General features: G+C 39.5%; 1 protein-coding gene and 1 long non-coding RNA gene across 2 annotated transcripts in view; one reads left to right on the top strand and one right to left on the bottom strand.

Moving 5' to 3' along the window:
• LOC128891374 (zwei Ig domain protein zig-8-like) overlaps nucleotides 1–24,027 on the bottom strand; it is a 123,730-nt gene that overhangs the window by 51,718 nt on the left and 47,985 nt on the right. The window lies entirely within an intron of this gene.
• LOC128891404 (uncharacterized) overlaps nucleotides 1–24,027 on the top strand; it is a 61,918-nt gene that overhangs the window by 913 nt on the left and 36,978 nt on the right. The gene's annotated exons all lie outside the window — the stretch shown is intronic.

Raw genomic sequence — 24,027 nt, 5'->3', positions numbered from 1 at the left:
AGCGTCCATAAAGAATGCAACGGAGCTTTGGCCATTCGTGACATAGACAGACCAGTCGCGACGTAGAGTTAACCCTTAAATAATTGACGAATTAAGCGATGTCGCTTGCGACCGATCGATCGTTTGCGGTTGTTGTGAATTGCATTATCGTTTAACGCAATGTTTCCCTCTAATTCAACTTGACCGAGCGCGGCACGTCCGTAGCTTACGGTTTGATAAACGATTGGACCATCATCGCCGAGATGATGTATCTCGAGGCCCCTGTATTCATACACAGCGGCTGGTTGTCGATAAAATCCACTCGGACGATTCGGAACGGTTCGAAAACAAATCACGAAAAATCGTTTGTCCTCGATATTTCGCGCGTATCGAGCGTAATCAAAATAATTATCAAAACAATGAGCGTCGATTCTGCTCGTATTTTTCCCTCTCGACAGTTTTGCCTCGCATTTTTTTATTAGCTTGAAGCTTTAAAAAACAGACTTTCTTTTTGTATTTTTTTTTTATTCTAGGATCTCCAAGATAGTCTGTGCTTTTTATTTTTCTTACGATTTAAGCAGCTTAAAAATGTGTCGTTATCAAAATTTATACAAATAATCAGGTCTGAGTTTCTTTATTGCTTCCAAGTAGAGCTACAGTCATGCTCGCATACATCAGTCAACGATGCGTTTAATTTTTTCTCTCCACTTCATAGAATTTCAAAAGTCCTTCTTTTCAATGAGTACTGTGGTGTCCGCGCCTCCCATACCCAACAATAAGGAGTCAAATAGAAACACGAAACGTAGGGTACGGGATTGGTCGCGTAGGTAAAGCGGTCGACTGTGGATCCGAGGATCGTGGGTATGAATCCCCGTGCTTTATTTTCCGTTTAGACTCCTACAGTACCTATACATAAATAAATAAATGTATAAATGTACCAGATCTCCATTCACAAAATACAAAAATATTTTTCGAGGTTCATGTCTCGTCTCTGATTAATTGCGCTTATCTTCGCGCAATTTCGCACTTTTTTGATAAATTCTGAGGGACGTTGGACACGAGAGTCCCTTGTCTCGATGGAACTTGCTCATACATCAACGACCCGTTCCCTCTGCGTGCGGATTTACGATGCGTTAATTGCTATTGCGAGCGACGCGGCTGGACTCTTTCCCAGGGAAAATTAACTGATATTTCCTAGCTATACCTAAGTCGTTAGGAAACTTAGGTTCGTATACAAAACAGAACCGTGTTAATGACGGATTTTAAAATGCCGTTGTTCTTTTCAAACGTACCGTAAATTACATTAATGTCGTTCATAATTAATGATACCTTAATGACTCCTTTTTATTAATCTGTCTTTTCTGTCCTATATACGAGACATCTCCTACCTAAAAGTTTACGTAAGCTTTATGCAAATTCATATTTTTACAGATCAAGGCAAAGAATTCAGATTTAAATGAAATAATGTCTTATCTTCTAAACAGTGTAACGCATGTTTCATATACGCTTGTATTTATACACATCCTCGTACATTCTCCCATATTTTCACTCGCCATAAATGCATACACACATTCTAATAATTATGATTAGGCAGTAAAACATCTGTTGCTGAACCTCACCTACTCACAATGACATCGCCACTGTGTTGCATTGCACCAATCGATAAAATAAATAAATAGACGAGAACTCTTTTCATTCTTTCTCGTTTCTTTTCGTATATCCGATTCATTGCGACGAAGACGTCATCTAAAATAAATGAATGTGAAAGTGCGAGCCCTCCTCGTGACCACGGCCTCGTCGATGGACGTACGAATGATAGAGGACGTTGGTGGACGCGTTAATTATTAATACGGCAGTTGATGTAGAGAATTAATGGCAAGTGGCGTGGCCTGAACCCCAAGGATGATTCAAAACTGGGCGACGCGAGCCGATTAACAATTCAAAGTTTCGGGCCCGTGGTCCCATGGTGTTCGCGTGTCTCCCTGGCGTAGACGTTCACCGTGTATATGGGAATTAACGCACGTTCATTGAATTATTCAGTAGCGAACGTCGACGTCTGGAATCCTGCCGTGGAGCCGGCGCAGCCAACCCCCCTGGTACTTTTTAATCGCGCAGGATAGTTCGGAATGCGACGCGAATGCGGATGCCTTTTGCGCGGCACGACGATGCAAATTTTGAGCCAAGCGAGTGGCCAACCCCAAGATAACAGTCGCATTTCCCAGTTCCCGTGTTGAATTCGATCTAAATTTCACCTCCCTTTGTCTTTTTTTTTTTTTAACGCGAAGGAGAGAGGAAGAAGTCGGTCAATTGAATTGCTGGATTAGGTATGGCTCAAATCCTGGCTCCTCTGGCGGAATAGAGGATGGAATGCCCAATTGAGGACTCCCTTAGACGAAGACGGATCCATTTCTCTTCTACGTTATTAGGGTGTTTTAAAAAATGGAGGAGGATTCTCTGTCTTTCTGAGAGATGTGAGCGATAACGTGGACGTATTTTTGTTGGTTTTAGAGGAAATCTGGAAATCTTTGTCCTTTTAGAGTGTGTATACACACATGGTCTACGAGTGTTTATGAAGGGAGTAGTCTTTTTTTCTTGGACCAGTTTCGAGGGAATTTTGAAATTTGTGTAATATAATCTGGTAGATATATTTTAAAGACCTTAAGCAACGGGAATATCGATTTTTAACCCTGAAAAATAGATCATCTTCCTTAACGTAAGTAAAACCATGTTGCTTGATTTAATTCTAAACATGAACAATTTTTTATGAAAGTTTTGAATAATGAAGGAGAAGTACTTTAGTTGCTTCTCCACCTAAATCTTTGTTTTGTCGAGAAATCTATTTATGAAAACAAAAACACGGTCCCATTTAGAAAAATAAGCAAAAAGAAAAGAAGTACGTCATCGAAGGATAGTTTTTTTTTCTCCTGGTATTTCAATTTTACGCCGCATCAATTTTTTGTAGTTTCATTTGGAGAAGAGCTCCGGCTCGTTCCAGTTTCCAGAATCATCTTGTAAAATTTAATCAAACTCAATTGGCCGTTCAAAGCCACCGGCAGGGTAACATTTCTCGTCTCATTGCGTAAACGCGCTGGCACATGATCTCTGTCTGTACAACAAAGGGGCCAGCTGGTAAAGCGGAAATGAAGAAATAATGTTTGGTATGATTCTATGAATCGGGGAAGTGACCTCGAATGACCAATTCAATTTAACCCCGAGTACATTTCTATGGCACTGGAATGGATATTAGTTTCCGACCATTAACCTTGTTTCATACATTTAGATTTGTTTCCTTCTCGCGTTTTTCCACACTTTATTTACGCTCTATATTATTTATATTATTCACATTTAGAGTGGATAATAATTTCGATCGCCGACTTTGTTTTGCCGTCCACCTAGATTTGCTGCACATTTTAATATATTCATTTTGTGACCTTCTACCGTTTTTTTTTTCATATTTTATTTACGCTCTATGTTATTTATATTATTCACATTTAGAGTGGATATTATTTTTTGATCATCGACTTCGTTTTGTCGTACACCTAAATTTGTTCCACGTTTTAATATATTTATTTTGTGACCTCCCTTTTTTTTTATATTTTACCAGGCAACCTTTTATGTATTTTTTACCAAATGGAATTAAAAAATATACTTTTTCCATAGTTCCATATTTTTTAATTATTCGACACCTGAAGATACGCAGTTCTCCGTTTTGGTCATTGAAATCAGTTAATTTGCGTTGATTTCAAAAGCATTGATTTTCAGATCTGTACATGCAGTGCATGTAAGTAAAATTATAATGAAAGTTTCACAACCATCTGCATTACGACATAGAAACAGTGGAAATTGCATTTTCTGTACTAGTTTCATTTCTTTAATAGACCCTCAATGAGCACCGTAAACGTCCATTCAAGTGGTTATGTTCCTAGCTAATTGCGATTAAATTTTCTAGAATTGCCAAGAAAAGCCAATACCTTTTAATTGTACGAATCGCTGAAAATAGTTCCACTAGAAACGTTGCATGTGTGGTTTATGTACGACCGTGTACTAGGAACGTTTTAATCGAGTAGCCAGACAGTTCTCGAACGATTTTCTATTAAATTGATAGATCGTGGAGGACGTACTTCTCGACGTACCGCTCGTTACTCAGATTTCAATTCGTTTCAGATTGGACTTTTATTTTTTGAGAGCAGAGGACAATTACTTATCGAACTTGTTATTCAATTGGCTGTGTCAGAATGTTTCGAATGACGTATACGAGGAAGCTTTTATTAACCAGCGACATATTTAACGTAGTTAGAAGTTGGAGAAAGTCGAGGACAGGACGTCTATTGGAGTCAGAAGTGGTTATTTGAGATGAAGGTAAACAACTGCGCATCATTGGAGTACAAAAATTGTTAGAACTTTTAAACAGGGTCGAATATGGTGAGCCTTTGGATAACGATGGTTGCTTCTTGCAGTTTGTTCATTTCTTTAGTGTAGGTATACATGTATTCGTCATTTGTAACGATTTAAAAAAATCCTTCTACACCGTCACGTCGCCCACATGTGGGTGACAGGAGTTTTCACTGAGGAATTAAATAAATTAATTCTGAAGGTGAGGTGTTTACAAAAATTAATCTGGACAGGATTGATTAATTCTAAAGAGAGAAACAAAATTTAGCCTCGTTTTGATTTATTTTTACGAAAACGAAGCTTCCTATGGAAAAATATTATTCTTCATTTTCGATTCGTTTTCAAGCAAAGAATCATTCCCGGTTGATAACGTTATATTCAAGACCCTTTTTACCCCCTTAGGGGTTAAATTTCGAAATATTCTTTCTTACTACTTGTATAAGGAAATAAAGGAAACCTCTGTGCAAAATTGCAGCTTCCTAGGTTCAACGGTTTAGCTTGGGCGTTGATTCTAATCAGTCAGGGCTTCATTCTTATAAATATATGCATATAGATTAAACAATAACTTAGACCCAGAGTTTAACCACAAACGCAATTTCGTAATACTCAACCTTCATCTCATTTTTCAAAGATGTCTACTTGCAAACAAGGACCTCGTACTTCCTTCATCACGTTCCGTCCTCCCTCAAGATCATGGAAGCCTCCTATGCTCCATTTTCCGAAAACCCGTCGTCCTCTGCAAGAAACTTAATATCTCCATCGCGAAACGATTATCCGTCGCGATAGGCGACGACGCGGAAGCGGCAGGAAGCGTAAACTGTTGCGGTCAGGGGATAAATTCGGTCGTAAAGTTGACAAAAGTAGGGACGCGTCGCGGTGCAAATAATAGAGGACAGGGTCCTTGGGAAACGGGCACGCGGCCGAAGACGCGCAAACGCGAAGCAAAACAAACGAGTTTCGGGGGAACTGGGAACGCGACACGCCGCCCGAAATTGCACTGGGTCACGGAAATGACGGTCCTGGGGTGGCGGGAATCATGGAAAGAACGGAAGCAAAAGCGGGGGTGGCTTTCTTCACGGGAGCCGCGCTTTCAACGTAATTTCCTGGAAAACGGAGTCGGAGAACGTGCGCGCGCAGACTATCGGCCGCTCCGTTTCTCTCCGGGAGCGATGTGTTGCTAGATTAATCCAAATATGAGCATTTACTCGAGCCTGATGACAGAAATGCGTGCTCGTGACGTATATACCGTGGCCTCGGACACACAGAGGAAAACTGAACGAGATTCTGCTTCTTAATACTTGTGTTATTATGTTTGCAATTGCATCCGCTTCGGCATCGATGCATAGGAAGCTTTGAGACTTTGTGTTTGACTCTGCGCCATTTTGTTGCAAAATGTGCGAACAGGAATCGCATTACATTAAATAGTCTAACTTTGGACACGTGTCTTTTTTGGTATTATTGGACTCGATCATAAATTTGTATAGCTTACTTGAAGCGTTGACACCACTGCAAACGTAAAGAATGTTTCAAAAGAGGCTTCAGAATTTTGTTTTTTAATACAATTGAATATTTTCAATCGGTATATTTTAAATAAGGTACACATGATCGTGATTAAACATCATTGAAAGTGTCCACTACGCCACGTCGACAGGCATATTTTATTATAAAAAACAAAACCCTGAAGCCTTTTTTTAGGAGATCCTTTACTTCATACTCTTTCCACGTAACGCCTGATCATATATTTTTCTTTAAGGGGGAAGTCTGGTCCAGTTAATGTATTTTTATGATGTATATAATTTCCAGATATAATTAATTTTTGTTATTGAAACTTTTTTTTACATATAAGGGGACGTTGAAAGAAGAAAATTTGACGGTGAGACGCATAGCTCATCGAATTTTTATCCGATTCACTTGATTCAACGCTTAAATTGAAGGTAATTAAGTTTATATGCTACTGAACCTCGACTTTTAATGAATTATTATTATAGCATAAAGTTATTGCGAAATAACGGCCGACAATTTTTTGCCGCAATTGCTGCAATTAACAATTTTTTTTTGCAAATTGAGCTTCATACGGATTTTACGTACCTACTAAAGAGAAAAATTTTCTGATTTTATCTATCAGATGTTTTCCCAGGGCTCCACGTATCCCACCGTTTCGACCGAATCCTTTCCTTGCGACTACTACATGTATCTATGTATGTATATATTCAAATTAAATCTACGCTGTCAAATTTTCTTCTTTGAACGTCCCTTTATATGTAAAAAAAAGTTTCAATAACAAAAATTAATTATATCTGGAAACGATATGCATTAGAAAAATACATTAGCTGGACCAGACTCTCCCCTTAAATATCTGTAAATAAATTGTTGCTGTTAATGAAACGTGAACAGCGTTTTGCCGCACTCGTCCCGCTATGTAACACCGTCGCCGTATTAAACGCGATCTATCGGAAATGGGGTGGGATCGGTTCAGGATAACGAAACGTACGGCTGATTGGTTATAACACGTGATTGATGTCATTACCGATTCGCGCGCGCGCGCAACGTTCGCGTGCGTCGCGGCACGAATTATCTATGCACATTGTACACATTGTTCGAACATTAGTGGATTGCTATTTGCCCTGCGACGTATCGTTGCCCGATAGAAGGGGGACCACGGCCAGCAACGATTCCGTACTTTGAGGTTATCGCCTCATTAGCATATCGAGCATTCCGTAATCTCTTCCTCCCTGCGCCCACTCTCATGATCGCTGGGGACGATACCGCGAGGTTGAGTGCAATCACCGACGTGTATTAATTTCGTCCCACGAAGGGTGCCACGTTGTATTTAAATTTCTCTTTGGAAACGTGACTTAACTTTTCGTTCAACCATTTTTATGCTCGTAAAGGCGGGTAAATATTTCTTTCTGCGGCCAACGACGATTGTTACATTTGTCGAGGCTCTAAAGAACAGAGAGCTGCTAACCTCATGAATAATTCAATTTTTCTGAACGGCTTGATGCGATTATTCTTATAAAATTTATTGCGAGCGAGGTGCGCACCTACTAGTAAACAATGAATTATATGTGTTTGAGAAACATGAATTTATACAATCCACTTCGCAAGCTACACAAAAATGAACAAAGAATTTCACTCACCGCAGTTTCGCTATAAATCTAGAGTGATTTACACGAGCGCAACAGATAATTCTAACATTGTTTACCTCTGCAACGCCGTAAATAACGAATAAACATCGCTTTCTTGGAACGCAAAATACCAGCACCGCGTTCATTTGAAAATCGACGACTGTTCACCGAAGCGCGCAACATGTTTGTTCGCATTATACGTAGTTTCACTGAAATACGACACTGCGGTGCGCGGTTGCTCGCATTAGAAAACCAAAAGCGAAATTATTTGACAACTCGAACAATGTAACGTATGGTATCGTTTTTCCATTTGTTTGCATTCATATTTGGTAGCTGCACCGTTCGCCCCAATTTCCGTGTCGCGTCGGGCATAAATTTTTATGTTTGTTCAACGGGCACTCGCAGCAACGTTCAGTTCGTGTTACTCGTCGAGTGGCTAGTTTGCCACGGTCCCGCGCTGTGCAAATTTCACTCGGGTTTATCCGGTTGGTATTAAGGACAGCGCCGAGGATTGGGTTCCCGATGTACAACTTCTCAACTACTTTCCAAGATTAAGAATTTACATGGTCCTCAATTTATTCGCTTATACGGGAGCACCGAGTTCTAATTAGGACTTAAATGATTCGGAGTTCCTGTCTCGTATTCAATGGCGATCGATGCATCGTAAACCCACTTCTGGACTTGCACTAGGGGATTAAGCAACCCGGTTTCTCAAGGTTAAGGCGTGTAACGTGTCTGCTTTGCATATTCGTGTACCTCGTGGAGCAGATTTGTGCTGGGCAAGTATACACACCTGAAAATTCCTAATTGGTTGTTTCGTGCTTTCACAGATTAATCTGAGTGGAACAGAGTGATGTCTGAATTCCAACAGATTCGGATCACGGTATAAAGAAATTTTTCTTTGGTGGTCGTAAAAAAATCTTTTTCGTATACTTTGGAATTAATGAAGCATCTACGTCATTGAAAATTTCCTATTTGCTTAATATTTGTCAATGTTCCAATTATGGATCAAGTTTCATAGCAATTGGAGGTGGTGAATTGGGCGATGTTCCTTGTTGTGTGAATTTTTCTAATTTTCATTTTTGTGACAATGATGATAGAAGAACCATAAAAGTATCCATATATTTTTCTATCTTTTTTTTTTTATCTTTTCGAGATGATGAATACTGTCTAAGAGGCGTCACACTCCCTAAACGTCAATGGATTCGAAAAGTAATCGCTCCTATCTTCTCTCGAAGCTCGACGCTCAGATTCCCTTGAGGTACGTGCAATTTAATTACTTAATTAATAACGCTATCGTCCTAAATCTCCAAAGCATGGAGCAAAGCTCATTAAGAAGGTCGAAGGTCGATATTTACTATGTATCGTTCGTTTCCGATCCTCTTAACGAACCTTCGCATTTCGCCTGATAAATAAAAGATAGTGGCTCAACGCTGAGACTCTTCCAGTTCCGAGAAGTGGTGGGGATGATCCAGCGACTCTTACAGAATTTCTTAAGAAATTTCCAAGTCTCTACTCTAGGATGGTTAACACTTTACCTACTGGTCCGCAAAAGAGGACTTTCTACATTACTCTATATTGATTCACGAATATCGACATAGATATTTAAACGGGTATAACTAATTATTAATATTCGTAATCGATACAAAAATTGTACTGGTTTAATTTTCTCATTATCAAGAGATCAGAAGTCACCTGTCATTACTGGGTGCACAAGCTTTATCTACTCCCAAATATCGAGTAAATGAAGTGTTGAGCTTTAACAACCAATGTCTCCACGGTTCCCGATGCATTTCTCTTTAAATACCTAAGCAAACCCAGTCGAATGACACATCCGCAACGCGTAAACAAGAAATACAGCTGTATGATTGAAAAAAAAAACTACGCAAAGGGGCTTCATAGAACACCTGAAACGGCTACAGGATGCCTTTGAGGCCGGAGGTTTCTGTTTCCCGACCAAATCTAACGCTTCGTCTCGTTCCCTTGTTAGCGTCGCGCGACTCTTTGGTTTTCGATGGTAGGATCGATCAAACTTCGTCATCGTGAGGTGGACGCCGCGCCGGTTGCATTTGTAGACGGCGAAGTGGGGAAGTCTCTGTGGCACACCTGGTTTTGCCAAGGCGGCAATAGTTTCACCGTCGCGTATACGCGGTGCAACGTGCGCGTGGTATGTATTGTCGCCCTACTGCCAAGCGCAGGTGTGCCGGGGAGTTTTTCGGCTCGGTTGGTATCGTCGACCCGGCAGAAGTACAGGTGAATTATGATATCGAGGACCTGGGAGGGCCACTGTTCATTCCACGACATTCTCGATCGCATTTAAAAATTGAGCGCAGCGGGGACCGCAGGGGTGGACGATGGAAAGGGGCACGGTCGAGCACCCAGAAATTTCACTAGCTGGAGAGGGTAGGAAGGGATGCAATTAAAAATCATCAGAGATGATTACTGCGCAGAAAATTTCACGATTGGTTAAACAGTTGAACGGCTCACGTTCACTGTACAAAAATCCGCCATATCTGCGAGAAACTTGACCCGAAGACTCGGTCGCTGTTCGTTTCACCGCATTCTCGATCATATTTAAAAGTAGAGTGCATCGGGAGTGGAACATGGAACAGGGTTACACGGCCAGAAATTTCACAAGCTGGTGAGTGTAGAAGGTGGTGTAATTATATATTAACGGAGACGATTACCGCGGGCAAAGTTTCATCATTTAATACTTATTAAGCAGGCTGCGGATCTTGCGAATTTACGGTGTACGCGAATATGAAAAATGTATGATAAACGTTTTTAGGATATCCGCACTTGTACGGAGCGAAATATTCATTTATGAAGCATGGGTTGGATTGTGTATGTGCTTTTCGTATTTGCATGCGCTATAAATGCATGGGATTCGCGAACTGATTATTACTGATATTTTCATAAATATAATACTCAGAACGTTTACGGAGCGTGGTATTTATGTGGTCTAAATGGCCATTGAATAAAATCTCACTTCATTCTTCCTTTATTAGAAGAGATGAAGAGAGGTTATTTAACTTTATCAGGTAGAATAAAATACTCCTTAAGATTTGATTAAAACGCTTTGAATATTTCTGTAAATGTTAAGTACATATAAGAAAAAGCAAACAGCTACAAGAGGTAATCATCAAAATCTGCTTGAAATTAAATCTCGAGAATGTAATGCTTAAATACAATGTGTTATATAAAATTCGTCAATTGACACTTTTATTCGAATCATTTTCCAATGCGTTTCATAATTTAGTGGTTATACAGGTCTGAATCAAAGTGTCACGAGAGAATACACGTTAAAATTGCATGAACGATAAAAATTTGTAGCTCACAAAGCCATCATAAATCGATTCTCTTTAAAGTGAAAATTCACTTTTACATTTACATGTCGAACAATTTCGGTAGTAGAGACCCAGATATTCGCAGTCGGGTGCAATTGGTCCCCTGCATCTCCCGGGTGCGCTGCCGAGCCGGATTGATTTTAAAAATGTAATCGATCGGCGGGTGTACCGAGGAGGGAAAGAACACATCGAGGTACGAGCCGCGGAGAGTGCGTGCGTTCTTCAGACTCGTTGTTATTTCAGATAACAAAGGAATTTATATTACAATTTAATGCACTCTTTGGATAAACCTGAGTATTTTTCACGGCAATACGATGGAATGGAAGCGCCTCGCGTTTCCAACCTGTTTACGGGCATTGTGATTGATGCATCCTCGGGATATCGCCGAGCGAGCGAGCTTCCATCGAGCGTGCAACGACTTGGGATTTAAATTCTACCCGTTTGAAAACTACTAAAAGACAGACGCACGTATATTACTATGTAAGTTCGCGTTATTCGATCCCCGTGTTTTTGTTGGCAACGTATGAAAGCGCGTTTCTCACGGAAAAAGTGGATAGGTCTCTCGGATCGATCGCTTTGCTGAAATTGAAATATGATATAAGTAGTTTTGTCGGTTTCGAATTTGTTTCGGAAACGCAGGTTATCGAATCGTGCAATTTTCCTGAATTTCAACTAACCTAGACTACGAACGAATGAATCTTTATTTCGTGGAACTATAAATCTTGATGGGTAGTAGATTTTCTATTGTTTTCATTGAAGATTGCCCATTTAGACTAAATTATTCAGTGGGACGAAAAGTCCGGCATTGTAACAATTCTGAACGATCTGAATTCTGAAATAATGGTTATATTAACCCCATGTATGGTTTTTCGCACCTTGCCGAAACCCAAACACGCTTTTGCAAAATTGTTGTCTCTCCATTTGTTTAAACGGGCCAGTCTTCAAAGAATAGTATTCCTCACAGGTGAACCCGCGGTGCACAGCCAGTAGTAAATAAGAGTTTAAAATATTTCAGCGAACCTTTCAATATATTTCTGTCTTCCACTTTTGGATCACCTTTAAATTCACAAAATGAAATCATGAATTAAAGAGGAGTAAGTAATTGAAGTCTAGACACGAATCTGGTTCAAACATGTTACCGTAAGTGATGAAATCAATCTATACATGTAGGTCCAATATTTTAAAGTGACGTTTATCGTGCCATTAGCGCCAAAACAAGTTTCAAACTATAAGGAGAGACTGTCAAACCCGGGATGCGTTGACGGAGGTACCTTGAAATACAACGTGAAAGCTTGGTCTCATACAAAGACTGATCGTGTTAATTAGACATTATGCTGTAGATGAAGCTTCGAGGGATAAATGCATATTTCAATATTTAAATTCATATTCCACGAAAAAAATTAACCAGGCTTAATACTCCCGGTATCAATAATATTTTTCATTATAATATTATTAGAGAATATTAGAAATGCACTCACAAGAAAGCAGTAAATTGACTCTAAAATTTCACTCAACTTTTTCGTCGGTGTGTAAAATCATAATGTAACGCAATTTCTATGGATGTCAACCTCTCAATCAATAGTACAATCAAGTTAATGTACATTTCCACTCCTCATTTATTAATATAACGTTAAAAGTTGAACATAACGCGATGTTGCAGCATGAGTTATTTCTTTCGGCATTTAGTAGCTACTTAATTTCATTCAACATCAACAAGGAATGGTATCCAGATAAATATTAACAGCATCACCCTCCTCCCCAAGAGCCAAGGAGTACAATTCTTGGCATTTCACCCGTAATAAATTTTGTTTGTACGCTGTGTACGGTTAACTTCAGTTTCAACTATATAAATTATTCACGCAGTATTAATTTAGCGTTTCAAGTACGCGTGGTAGTTTCGGCCGTAGAGTCTGGGAAATTACGCGACACCTTCCAAGTGCGAAGTTTGCCGTGCATTCGAGCGCATACATATTTTATAAAGAAATTTCGAAGCAATTTGACTTCAACACGTACGATTAAGCGGATATTTGTACAGAAGGGGACGAGAAGTAGGCAATGTTTAGGAATTTCTGTCTTGGTTACTTGCAGCGCTGCGTAATTTTTCTTTTATACATCGACTTATCGATACTTTATTGAGAGTTTTACGTTGTTATATCAAATAGCAGGAAATATCTTCTGAGATAGAGGTGTATAATGCGTAGGATTGTTTTGAAAAATTCCTCTTGTGAAATGAAAAGTAAAAATTGTTCTTATTTGGATTAGTAAATTTGTTTCTATCTCAATCATTCCCTGAAATGGACGAGAAACGAACAGGTAGATAGAGACATTATTCTAAACCAAATCTGTTTAGTTTCATCTGTAATAAGACCAGGAAATATCGTGGAAATATTTTGAACCGAGAATTTCGTCTCACAGCCTACGGCAGACGTCTCCAACATCGTCCGTATTTAATATTTTTTAACGATATTTAATCTAAGTATTAGGGGGACCACAGAAAATGTGAAAAAAAGTTGATTCCTTTGACCTGATAAAAATGAGTAATTTAAGAGTGGCGGGTTCGTGTATTAATTTAACGATATTCGCGAACGTGAGCGACTGTAAGCGAAACGGTTGAAAAATCGTAAAATCGGAGAGGGGAAAAAGGAAAATGGAAGAGGCAGGCACTTGCGTGTGCCAGTAGTATTGATTTCACGCAACGGGCCACGCGAACTCGACTTTGCGCTGTTTCAGGTCAACGATACAAGTGCTCTTTTAAGTAGACTGCTGGAAGAAAAGTTTGAAGGAATACAGCATTAATATTATTACGGAGAACCGAGTGTTTGCTTGTTGAATCTTTCAATTTCTCTGGACGAAGCTAAACTTTTTTCTTCGCGCGACGACATCTTTCCGACCCAATTATTAATATCGCGTTGTTAATACGTTGCTTTGCGAATTAATCGTGGTCGTGTTTACGCGAAGTAAAACTTGTTCGTTTCAAACACCAACAGAGAGGCTCGCGAGCTTTAAACAAAAATAGGAATCAATATTTGGATAACGGTTTTTAGCCATCCTCGGAAGCAACAATTTTATAAAACAATTTTCGATGCTCGTTAAATTCCAGCAATCTCATCTGTATGCCTGGTAAAAAATCACTGACGAGAAAATAAGATAAAAGTGGTTTATTTAAATTTCCAGAGTTTATTACATAAAAGAACGTGATCATTTTGGACAAAGCAGAAACCGTAATGGAATTCAATACTGGTTTCAATTAAATTGAATATTTCGACGTGATTTTTAAATCGAGAATTTCAAATTATTTTGGGTGGAAATAAAATGAATTTTACTTTATTGTTAAAGTTGGAACGATACTATAGATTGTTCTTCGTGTAAATTGAATACACGTTGAACTTTATTTGCTTACACGATGGTTTTTGCTGGAACAACTGTATCAACTTCATTATTACCGTGGCGTACAAATGTAATCGCGAAAAAATTGGATTGCATAAATAAAACTGAATTACCCGTCACCTGTAGGTTTGTCATATATTCCCGTAGTTATTACATCACTTTGTCCAGTTTAATAATTGACGTACATTCATAGTCGTTCTACATATTTTTCTCTCTAACAATGCACCACTCGACACTACGCAGAAAATTTCGCTGAAAGTAAATCAATCGTACTTCGAACGTTTAAGTCATCTATCACGTTCATCTGACGATTGTTATCAGGTTTTATTATAGAAATTACGCTTAAACGTTATCGATCTGCTATGTTTGCAAAATCTGGGTCACTTTATTCGCGAATGTTATTTCTCTGCTATCGGATTATTCTATTCACAGTATATATAAAAAATCAATACCATCATTATTTGCTTAAATATTTGCACCACATTTCGCGTGGTATCGATACGCCTCCATAAACGTCGGCAAACCGAGGTATCCAGGTAAAGAGGACTTATTTCGATTAAAAATGTTCATTGCGACCAGAGTTATATTTATTCTCGGTCGAAAGCCAATATTGGAAAGAACTTATTGGATAATCTAATATTTTCCAAGTAATTTGCCATTTTCGGCAGGAGTTAATTAAAAAGTATCAATCGATACCTTGGCGACGAAAAGTTATTTGTATCCGTTTTGTGCACCGTTTAAGCACAGACTTTAATTTCGTCAATCGCTCTCGATTATTTACCACGGTATATGCAGTCTTCAACTTGACCGAGAAATACGAAAAGAGATATTCATCTGATGTATTTGCGTATTTCCTAATAGTCCAGGTAGAATAATACGAGAACATCAAATAATATTTGTTCGAAGGCAATCCATGTCAGATCAAGGAGACACTCTTTGTCAATTTTAACGCAATTTTCCATAATTCATTTGCAACCAACATTCTAATGCGGCAACTTAAAAGAGTAGATCCTTGATAGTTCAGGTAGAACGATAAAAGAGCATAAAACAATATTTGTTCGAAGGCAACCCGTCTCAGATTAAATGCAAATAAACTTCGCCTCTTGCGGTGCTTCGTTACGTTCCACGGCATTTACTTAAAATAGAACCTTATATTCTAATTGAACAACGTTAAAACGGATTTGCTTGGTAACAAGACATTATGCATTCTCCAACTACGCGATTATCTCGAGTAATACGCCGGAGAATAACGCATCCCCTCACGAATAAACGTCGCTGAAGCGTTATCTCATCAGCGCAAGAACCGAAGCCACGATATTAGACGGTATGAATTATCGCTGACAGGAATTTCGAGGACCGTTGGCAGTTTGGGGCATCGTATGGTCCATCGATGCTCTCATCTGTGCAATGGAATCGCATAAATGGCCGGTCGAGAGTGGCGGCACTTTAGTCGAAGGACTATCACTATTATCCTTTCGAAACGACACGTCTACCACCATTAGACTAATTACAGACAAGCAGCTACGTATTGTCTTTCGACGTACCAGGTGGATGTTCCTGCGCGAACGATCATTCGAGTGTTAGGGAGTTTCTATTAGGGTTGGTGACTGGAACCACCCATGCGAATTCCAATTTCAATGGCTCTTTTAACTCGTGTTAGCAATTGGAAATAAAGGAGAGTTTGGTTTAAGTGATGTACATCGACTAATATACAATAATATTGTTTGTAATTCACAGAGAAGCTTGTAAATGTAATATAATGGAGACGTCTTCAATTCTAGAATATAATTGAATTTAAATTATATTTACCATGTTGGTTATGATGATACCTTCCAAATGATTTTTTTAAACCTTGAATATTTAAATGAAAATTTTTATTTTAATTTTATACCGTACATCTAATCGTTATTCTTTTATCGATTTATTTTATTATTTAACTCACCATTGAGCTCACAGAAGGCATTTTTAATAAAAACCTCGTGTTCCCGATTAATAAAAATATGCATTGTTCCCACTACTACAACGAGATGCTAACCTAACATCGGTATTTGCCAAAATGCAGGTGGATAAATTGTGAAAAGCGCGGCTTATTTGTGGGGCTGAACGCCTTTAATTTTCCGTGAACAGTCGAATTGCAGTGCATTGTATAGATATTATTTAGAAAAAATCCATTTCACGAGCGCAATATTATCGTTAATTATTAATCAGTCGAATTTTGTAACGGGCTGTAATTATCGAGGATTCAGAGGATGATGGAACTCGTCGCACAAAGGCATCAGCGTTTACTGGTGATCAATTGATAATCCAGGCGTAATGTGTGTCAGACGACTTAGTTAGAGACGTAAAAGAAAGAAAATTGAGCGTAATTTGGCTCTAATTTATTTCGTCCACGTTAAAAATGGGAACGGAATGGATTAACGTAAATTTAAACGTCGCGATAAGACCAACTATTAGATTAGCTATAAATACGCGTAAACAAGCGTTGGTTAACCCGATGTGACTACAACGTTACACGTTCTGGCGTCAACGATGTGCTTATTGCTGGCAACACGTTCGCCGCACGACACGCTCGTTAATGTGGAATAACAGAATTTTGTCGAACAGCGCCGCGTGTGCATTACGCTAATACGAAACGCGGTATTCTTTTCGCAACGAGGCTACATCGCGACTCTAAATTAGTCAATAGAGCAATTTACAAGTCGTTCTGGAGGGAAGGCGCGCGGAAGTGGAGGAATGGAATGTATGGGAGCGTTGCCAAAATCGTACCACTTTGGGTAGTTCACCTTATATGTCCTATTTAAAACCAGTCACTTTTATCAAGAGACTATTTTAGAATCTATTAAAAACAGCGTTCCATATATTACGATAGAAATAATTGAAGACGTAGGAGGCCACTTTAGTGGCTATTAAAAATAATTTCCTCCTTACGTTGTCTCTTCGATAATTTTAAATTAATTTCTGTCGCTCACGAAAAATGAGAGATATTTACTGCGTGTATGTGACGGTGAATATAAACGAGAAATTAAGTGTTACATAAATAATATCATAATCTAGCTACCTGTCACGTGACTCGTGCGATATGTCACACACATGGCAGCAAACTTGTAGAGTATAAAATCATAAATCGTCCTGACATGATTTAAGAACCCTCGTGAATAGTAAAACGTCATTAAATGTTAGGTTGTTTCAAGTAAATTCTATTTCAATTATAGCAACACGCCAAATGTTAATCACTCCTCAGGTTCGACAGACGTTTCGTGGTATGACGCGTTAAGGTTATGCTTGCATCGGGCCAAACTTCACTCGCATATAAATATGCAAATATCTGCGAATTGACCAAGCACGCCTCGTGCGAATATTATCTGAACCTGGTGTCAAGATATCGAAGAGGTAACACTGATCGTACGATTTTGCACGCGACTGTAAATGTAAAACCACTTGTTTGAGATAATTAAGAAGATAGGGAACGAAGAAAGGGCGGTCGAATGGGGTAACGGGGGTAAAGAAATCTAATCTGTCACATAAGCTGTGCGGCAGATTTCAGTAATTGGATCTGCACTGCGAAAACTAGTTTTAAACTAACGAGTGGGAATTAAGGAGCATTACGATTGGAGACCTAGTTGAGTATTTTCTAACTTTCGACTATGATCGATTTCTGCATAACACCCAATGCAGTTAGACGTGCACGCGACGTACAGCGAGTCGCACAAGTATTCGTTCATTCTTAATTGCAGACTTCGGACTGATACTTCAAATGTAAATTTTACCGAAAGTAAATATTTCATGTTGATACCCTTAGATGATTAGAAGAGATGATCATTTTTCTTCGGGATATATCGGAATATTTTTACGTTTTTATTTACATATCGAAAACAATGTCAACTTTTGAACTGTATTTTATCGGTCCTCTTCGAGGTTGTAAATTATAGATCGTGATAGATTCGGGTTTTAAAGTAATTGCACTCGAATAGAAACCACCAGCGCACGACCTAAAACAGTTCATACCAATGTAAAGCTTACTTAATACCGTAACTATGTAGTATCCGTCTATAAAAATTTAATATCTCGTTTTGAATTTACACCGCTCGAAGCGAGAATACCTCTGCGACTGCAGACAAATTCCAACTTTACAGAGTGGATCCGATCGAATCGGGCCAAATGAAATTATTCTTTGGACACGTTAAAAGTGAGCAAGTAAAATTCAGACAGATTGCTGGGGGTATCAATGGTATCGCGGCTTGTCGGATCGCGAAATGTCAGGAAACAGCGAATAGCTTGAACCCAAAGCGATATTCATCGAAGCGAAAATCGGGTGAAAGCTTGAATGACGCTTGTGCGTATCACACCTCGATTCGCGCTGTGATTAATAGTCACCACGTCGTAACGAGTACACACAGCCAAGCGGTTCGCAAAACGTGAAACCAGCACGAAATGCCCTTGTACGTGACTCTCCTGTGTAAAATATCACTTGAAACTTGCTCCGCTTTGTGCGACACACCGTTCGTCGAATTGTCGAACGTGACACGCCAAGTTTCGTTATTCTTGACCGTAGACGGAAGTTCGATAGTTCTGAGCGATCATTTTAATCAAACTGGATGATAAAGCTACAGCTACGACAAATTCTAGGAGAAATGTTAGGTGATCTACGCGAATACTTGGGGAATATTTTACGTTTATTATTATTAGAAATTAATTTCGTGCCTTCCTGAGGTAAGCTTAAAATTCATTTAGAAGGACAGCTATACAATCTAACTAATTTATTGAAATAGAAAACGTCGATGGTTCGTGTGTGATGGGTGTAATACTTTGAAACAGTTATATCTAAATTCTTTGGAGTACACCATGTGTAAAAATCTAAACTTACCATTTATTTAAAAAGGAGAATAACGCAATTTTTAATCTTACCTCACGCTCACGCTATAGTTAGCATTTCACGGTAACGATGATCGATATAACAATTTATTAATATCAGTTCCAATTTCCCAAGATTCCAGAGTCGGAGACGGCTGCCAGATCGACGTCTGGGCGAGTGTTAAACATAACCTTCGTCTGTTAAACCGTGGACGTGGAAGCGTGAGAGTGTTTTATGCGAACGACCCGGTATCGAGACGTACGATAAGTCGAGAGTAAAATTATAGGGACCAGTGATCGTGATGTAGCGTTGGCGATTTATTTCTGTCAACCGACCGATTCTAGGTACATGCCTTCCGGTGGGGCAGGATTAATAGTAGGAGATTAGAAACTCAATTATACGTGACGCCCCGGGTTTCGCATACACGAGCCATGTAATAATATTTTAGTTCCGGGAACGAGACAAATTTTTCATCCTGTAACACCTTCCGCGAAGAATTTGGCTATTCGTGTGAATTTCAACCCGTCGTTCTTATTAGGCTGGGCGTGTACTATCGACTTTCTGTCACGAGACAGAATTATCTTGATGCGGTGAGGGATGTCTCTAACGTGTTACTTTATCGTTCTCTTCAAATAGATTGCGAGATGATACGTTAAACGTGATGTACTGTTAAGGGATTATCAAAAGATGCTGCAGGATTTTAGTAAGATTTTAGAATAACAGTTAAAATGGTAGCTAGGTAACATCTAAAGAAATACAAACTAAAATTATGAATGTAAACAATTCCTACATGGTAATCAATGAAAATAATACATTTAATTTGGTGCTTTCATTTTTTGATTATCACGATAATTAAAATATGTATATGCTTACGCTTTCTCAGGGTTCTAATTGTCACTGCGACCAAGATTGTTTGTCCTAACCCTTCGTTGATGTTACCAGATAATAATGACTAACAGAAAGTCTCTTTATTAACACAATGTTTTCCATTTCGTTTATTTCGTCAACTGTATCGTTTCTCAAATTGAAGAATGTCTTGTTCTCCTCGCGTTCATCCGAGACCAGTTTCATATTCTCAGGGAAAAAAATCCAAGTGTGAGTGCAAGAAATATATTTGTAAAGACATATTGCACCCGAGGGACCTTTACCGTTTCTGCATAACGTTCTTTCGTTTTGTTTCATAAGACATTCCTGTGCACGTTCTCGAGTGCTTCCCGGACCCTATTTTCCACCCTTTATATGCCACCATCAGTCACCCCCGCATTGCCAACCCCTGGGCCCGAATCCTACGAAACAACAACTTCATCTGATTCTAGTAAATAGGAGAACATGTACACCACCTAAATGCATTGTTCTTCTCGCGTTTAAGAAAGAAACATAAAAAAAAAACCTCGAAAAATATACAACCAAACATCTTTAGTTTTTGTTCTCAAATCATTTAACCTCTTTAGGGACGATTTCTTCGTGTTATTATCAAATTTTTGTCCTGTTTATTATTGACCGTAATTATAATTATAAAAAACTAAACTTCCACATATGTGCCCAAGGGCGTAAAGAGGTTGATTATCATGAGAACATAAGTGACCTGAGCAGACTTCAGGTACTTTCAACGGTGTCAAAATCAACAAAGGGTGTACATAGATTCTATGATTGACGTGACTCCGTATATATTGTAAAAATAATAATCTTAATAACAATTTAGACTAGTGTAGTAGTCAGGGATGATAAATCGACGAAGGGTGTACATGGATACCATCCTGTGATTGATTTGACCCTCTGCCATGACATGATCTGCCCTGCGCATGTGTATATTGAGAAAATAATAATCTTAACAATAATTCAGACGTATAGGTAATTAATCAGCGTTCCTCCATGCGCGGTCCAATCAGTAACAAGCGCGTGCACGCGCGAACGTCGGGCGAGGGCTGTTGGCGACAGCGTCGTGCGTCGATTCCGTTTAAAATGCTGGCCAGCATTTAATTGACGGTGCCAGGGGGCGGGTTGGCGTCGACGATACCCCGATTGGTCGGCCAACGAAGCTTAATATTAATTATCGAAACTTGTATCGCGAACGCATTGCGCAGGGAATCGAATTAAATCCGTATTTTCTTGATATCCAGGCCGTAGCCGTCGCGTTCATTTTTGTTTCTCGTTTCGGATCGCGTGGAAGTGTTTTCTCATTGTCGAAGGTTTTCCATTACGCTCCGCTGTACGCCCTTCTATCGCTCTGGGGAGCTCGAAGATCGATCGCAGCCGTGCATTGTTTCCCCGGGCTTGTCGCCGTTACCTTTCAAAAAAGTTAGCCCGCTGAGAGAGAGAGAGGGAGAGAGAGAAAGACAGGGAGCGTAGGAAAAAAAAAAAGAACTGTACCAACGTGAATTGGCTCTTGTGCGTGACCATTTTACGGCTGGGACATTGTCTCCTATGTATAGTGTTATCTTCGACGCATGGATGAAAGAGTGGACGCGGCTCATTCATAAATCGGACGTAACGAAAGAATGGACGCGACGGAGAACTTTCGACGTCGGAGGATATCTATTTTAACGAATGGCTGGGAAGAACATCTATTGGACGGGCGCACAATGTCCGTGGCTTGCTTCGCGCCGAAATTCGCGGAGGATTTCGTCGATTCGTCTCGATAATGGCCGCCTCTCTAGTATCGGGCGCATCGGAACGTCGGCTATTGGAAATAATAGGCGGACAATATATATTTCCGATAAACGAATTTTCGGATTATCGATTCGCAAAAATAACGAAGGAGGGGGACGTTTTCGCTTATCATTCACGGCGTTTAGTTCGGAATTATCTCGATTTTAATGCTCGAGACATCTAATCGAAACGATTAATCGTATCTCAATTTATACATATTTCTGGGTTTCGGGCAGTAAAGAGAATTCAGTGTATTATTTCAAGCAAAGTATAAAAAGATAAAGAATTCTTCTTCTATTTAAACTGTTATTCTACGAAAAGGGAAAATTATATTTTATTTCCATCGTGATCTAAATCTGTTGATATGGCATTAGACATGCAATCGTACCATTTAATATTCATGGTACCAATCAAACTTTTTTTTCCCGCTAATAATTGTCAATTCGATTAATCGACGTTTCGATAGTCGACGTCTTACCGTTCTTTCGACGGAGACGGCAAGAAATGAAATACGGCTGGCCTGTTTAGTATAGATTCGACGAAAATTGCAATTGCCGCGAGAAACGGTACCCAGGCTTGTTAAGGTATGAATTTACGGTCGGTCACGAATCATGCTTATTTATGCAGGGCTTAAGTGTTTGCGAAACGCGTTTGCGCGTGGCTCCGGCAATACACTATCTACAGCTCTGCCATCGTATCGACCGATATTAATTGTTCTCTATCGATTTCATGTTCCCCTTTCGCTATCATGCGATCTTCCCCGTTTCGTCCATGCTCGAGACTTTGATTGCAGCGACGACATTATAAAACGAGGCTCTGGATTCGGGAAAATATTTATCCGCATTTATTTCGAGATGTGCTTAGGAAACTGTCTGTGGCTATTTGGCCGTGGAAATGGAAAATAAATAATCGACACACGAATCAATTAGAAATAGAAGTTACGTTCTATCTAAGAAATGATTTTTGAAAGGAGAAGTTAATTAGTAATTAATATTTAATTATTGATGGTTAGGTGTCGTTAGGATGTAGATTATTAGCATCAATATAATATATTATTGTACGATACAATTACTTATTGTCTCCCACGCTCCCCAAAACTCCCTGATCAATTTTATGAAAAATTTAATAGCATCAACGGTCCAAATACCTATAGAAAGCGTCACGTCAAAACTTCATGATTTTCTCATAAATCACTCCACAGATACGAAGCAAAATTAATGAAATTTTAATTTAAAACGCTTTCCGACAACCTCGTCACGGTTACATTTTCTCGATTAAAAATTCTTTTTATCCCTCCCCGGGCTCCCCATCGGCCACCGATGTTTACAAAATAATAGCAAAAGAACAGAATTGCCGGTAGTTCCCGCCTCGTTCTCGTGATTTTTGGCTCGCGGCGTCCTCATTCGTTCGTTCGCGGCGCCGTTTCGCCGATAATAGAGGGAGTAATTAACGCATCGACGAAACTCTCGGCGTACTGGACCAAAGAGTGACGTGTGCTTTCAAAATCGTATTTGATCGAGGGGTATCAAAGAGGGGAAGGGGTGAGGATGAGACCGGGGAGGATGAAGGAGGAGGAGGAGGAGGAGGAGAGAGGATTAATCGAGTCCAGCCCCAGAGACGGGGACAGGAGAATCGAGGATAAGCACAGGGACTGAAAAGCGAATCGTGGATCGAGAGTGGGAGTGCGTTTCTGAAAAGCTCGCGGTCGATCCACTTTCATCCACTTTCTCATCCAGCGCCGTCGAGTGCATCAATATATTCGGAAGGACATGATTTACGACGAGCATTGTTCGCGGGACGTTTATCTGACCCACGCAAATCGACTACAGACGGATGTATCCTTGACTCGAGTCTTCTTACTATGCGTACCGCATTCAAAAACGTCCCTGTCACGTTTTCCACCGTCTTGGTGTTTCGACGCTTTCCTTGCTTTTTGCCGATTATGTCGTTTGTATCCTGCCAGAGGAGGTGACGCTCTTGTTCGGATGAAAATGTCAAATGAGAGACGAAAGATAGCTTTTTGATCCGTTCGTTGTTAAATTATAGAACGAAGTGTTTTACAATGGATACGTGATAATTTAATCGTTAGATTGTACGACGGTGATGGATAAATTACTGTGGGGTTGAATTCAGTTGTTGCTTGTCATTTGAATACAAAAGACAAGCGTTTATTAGTCGATTCATGCATTTAATCGAGGCTCATCACGTACGAGCACAATTTGACGCAAAAACGATGTTAAATTGTGATACATTGTGGTACATATAACATATGTTGAATACAATGTTAATATGT

Source organism: Hylaeus anthracinus, unplaced genomic scaffold, assembly GCF_026225885.1.
Source record: "Hylaeus anthracinus isolate JK02 unplaced genomic scaffold, UHH_iyHylAnth1.0_haploid 12001, whole genome shotgun sequence".
Classification (NCBI taxonomy): domain Eukaryota; kingdom Metazoa; phylum Arthropoda; class Insecta; order Hymenoptera; family Colletidae; genus Hylaeus; species Hylaeus anthracinus.
Note: the sequence above shows the minus strand (reverse complement) of the source record. Positions and strands in the feature narration are given on the sequence as shown.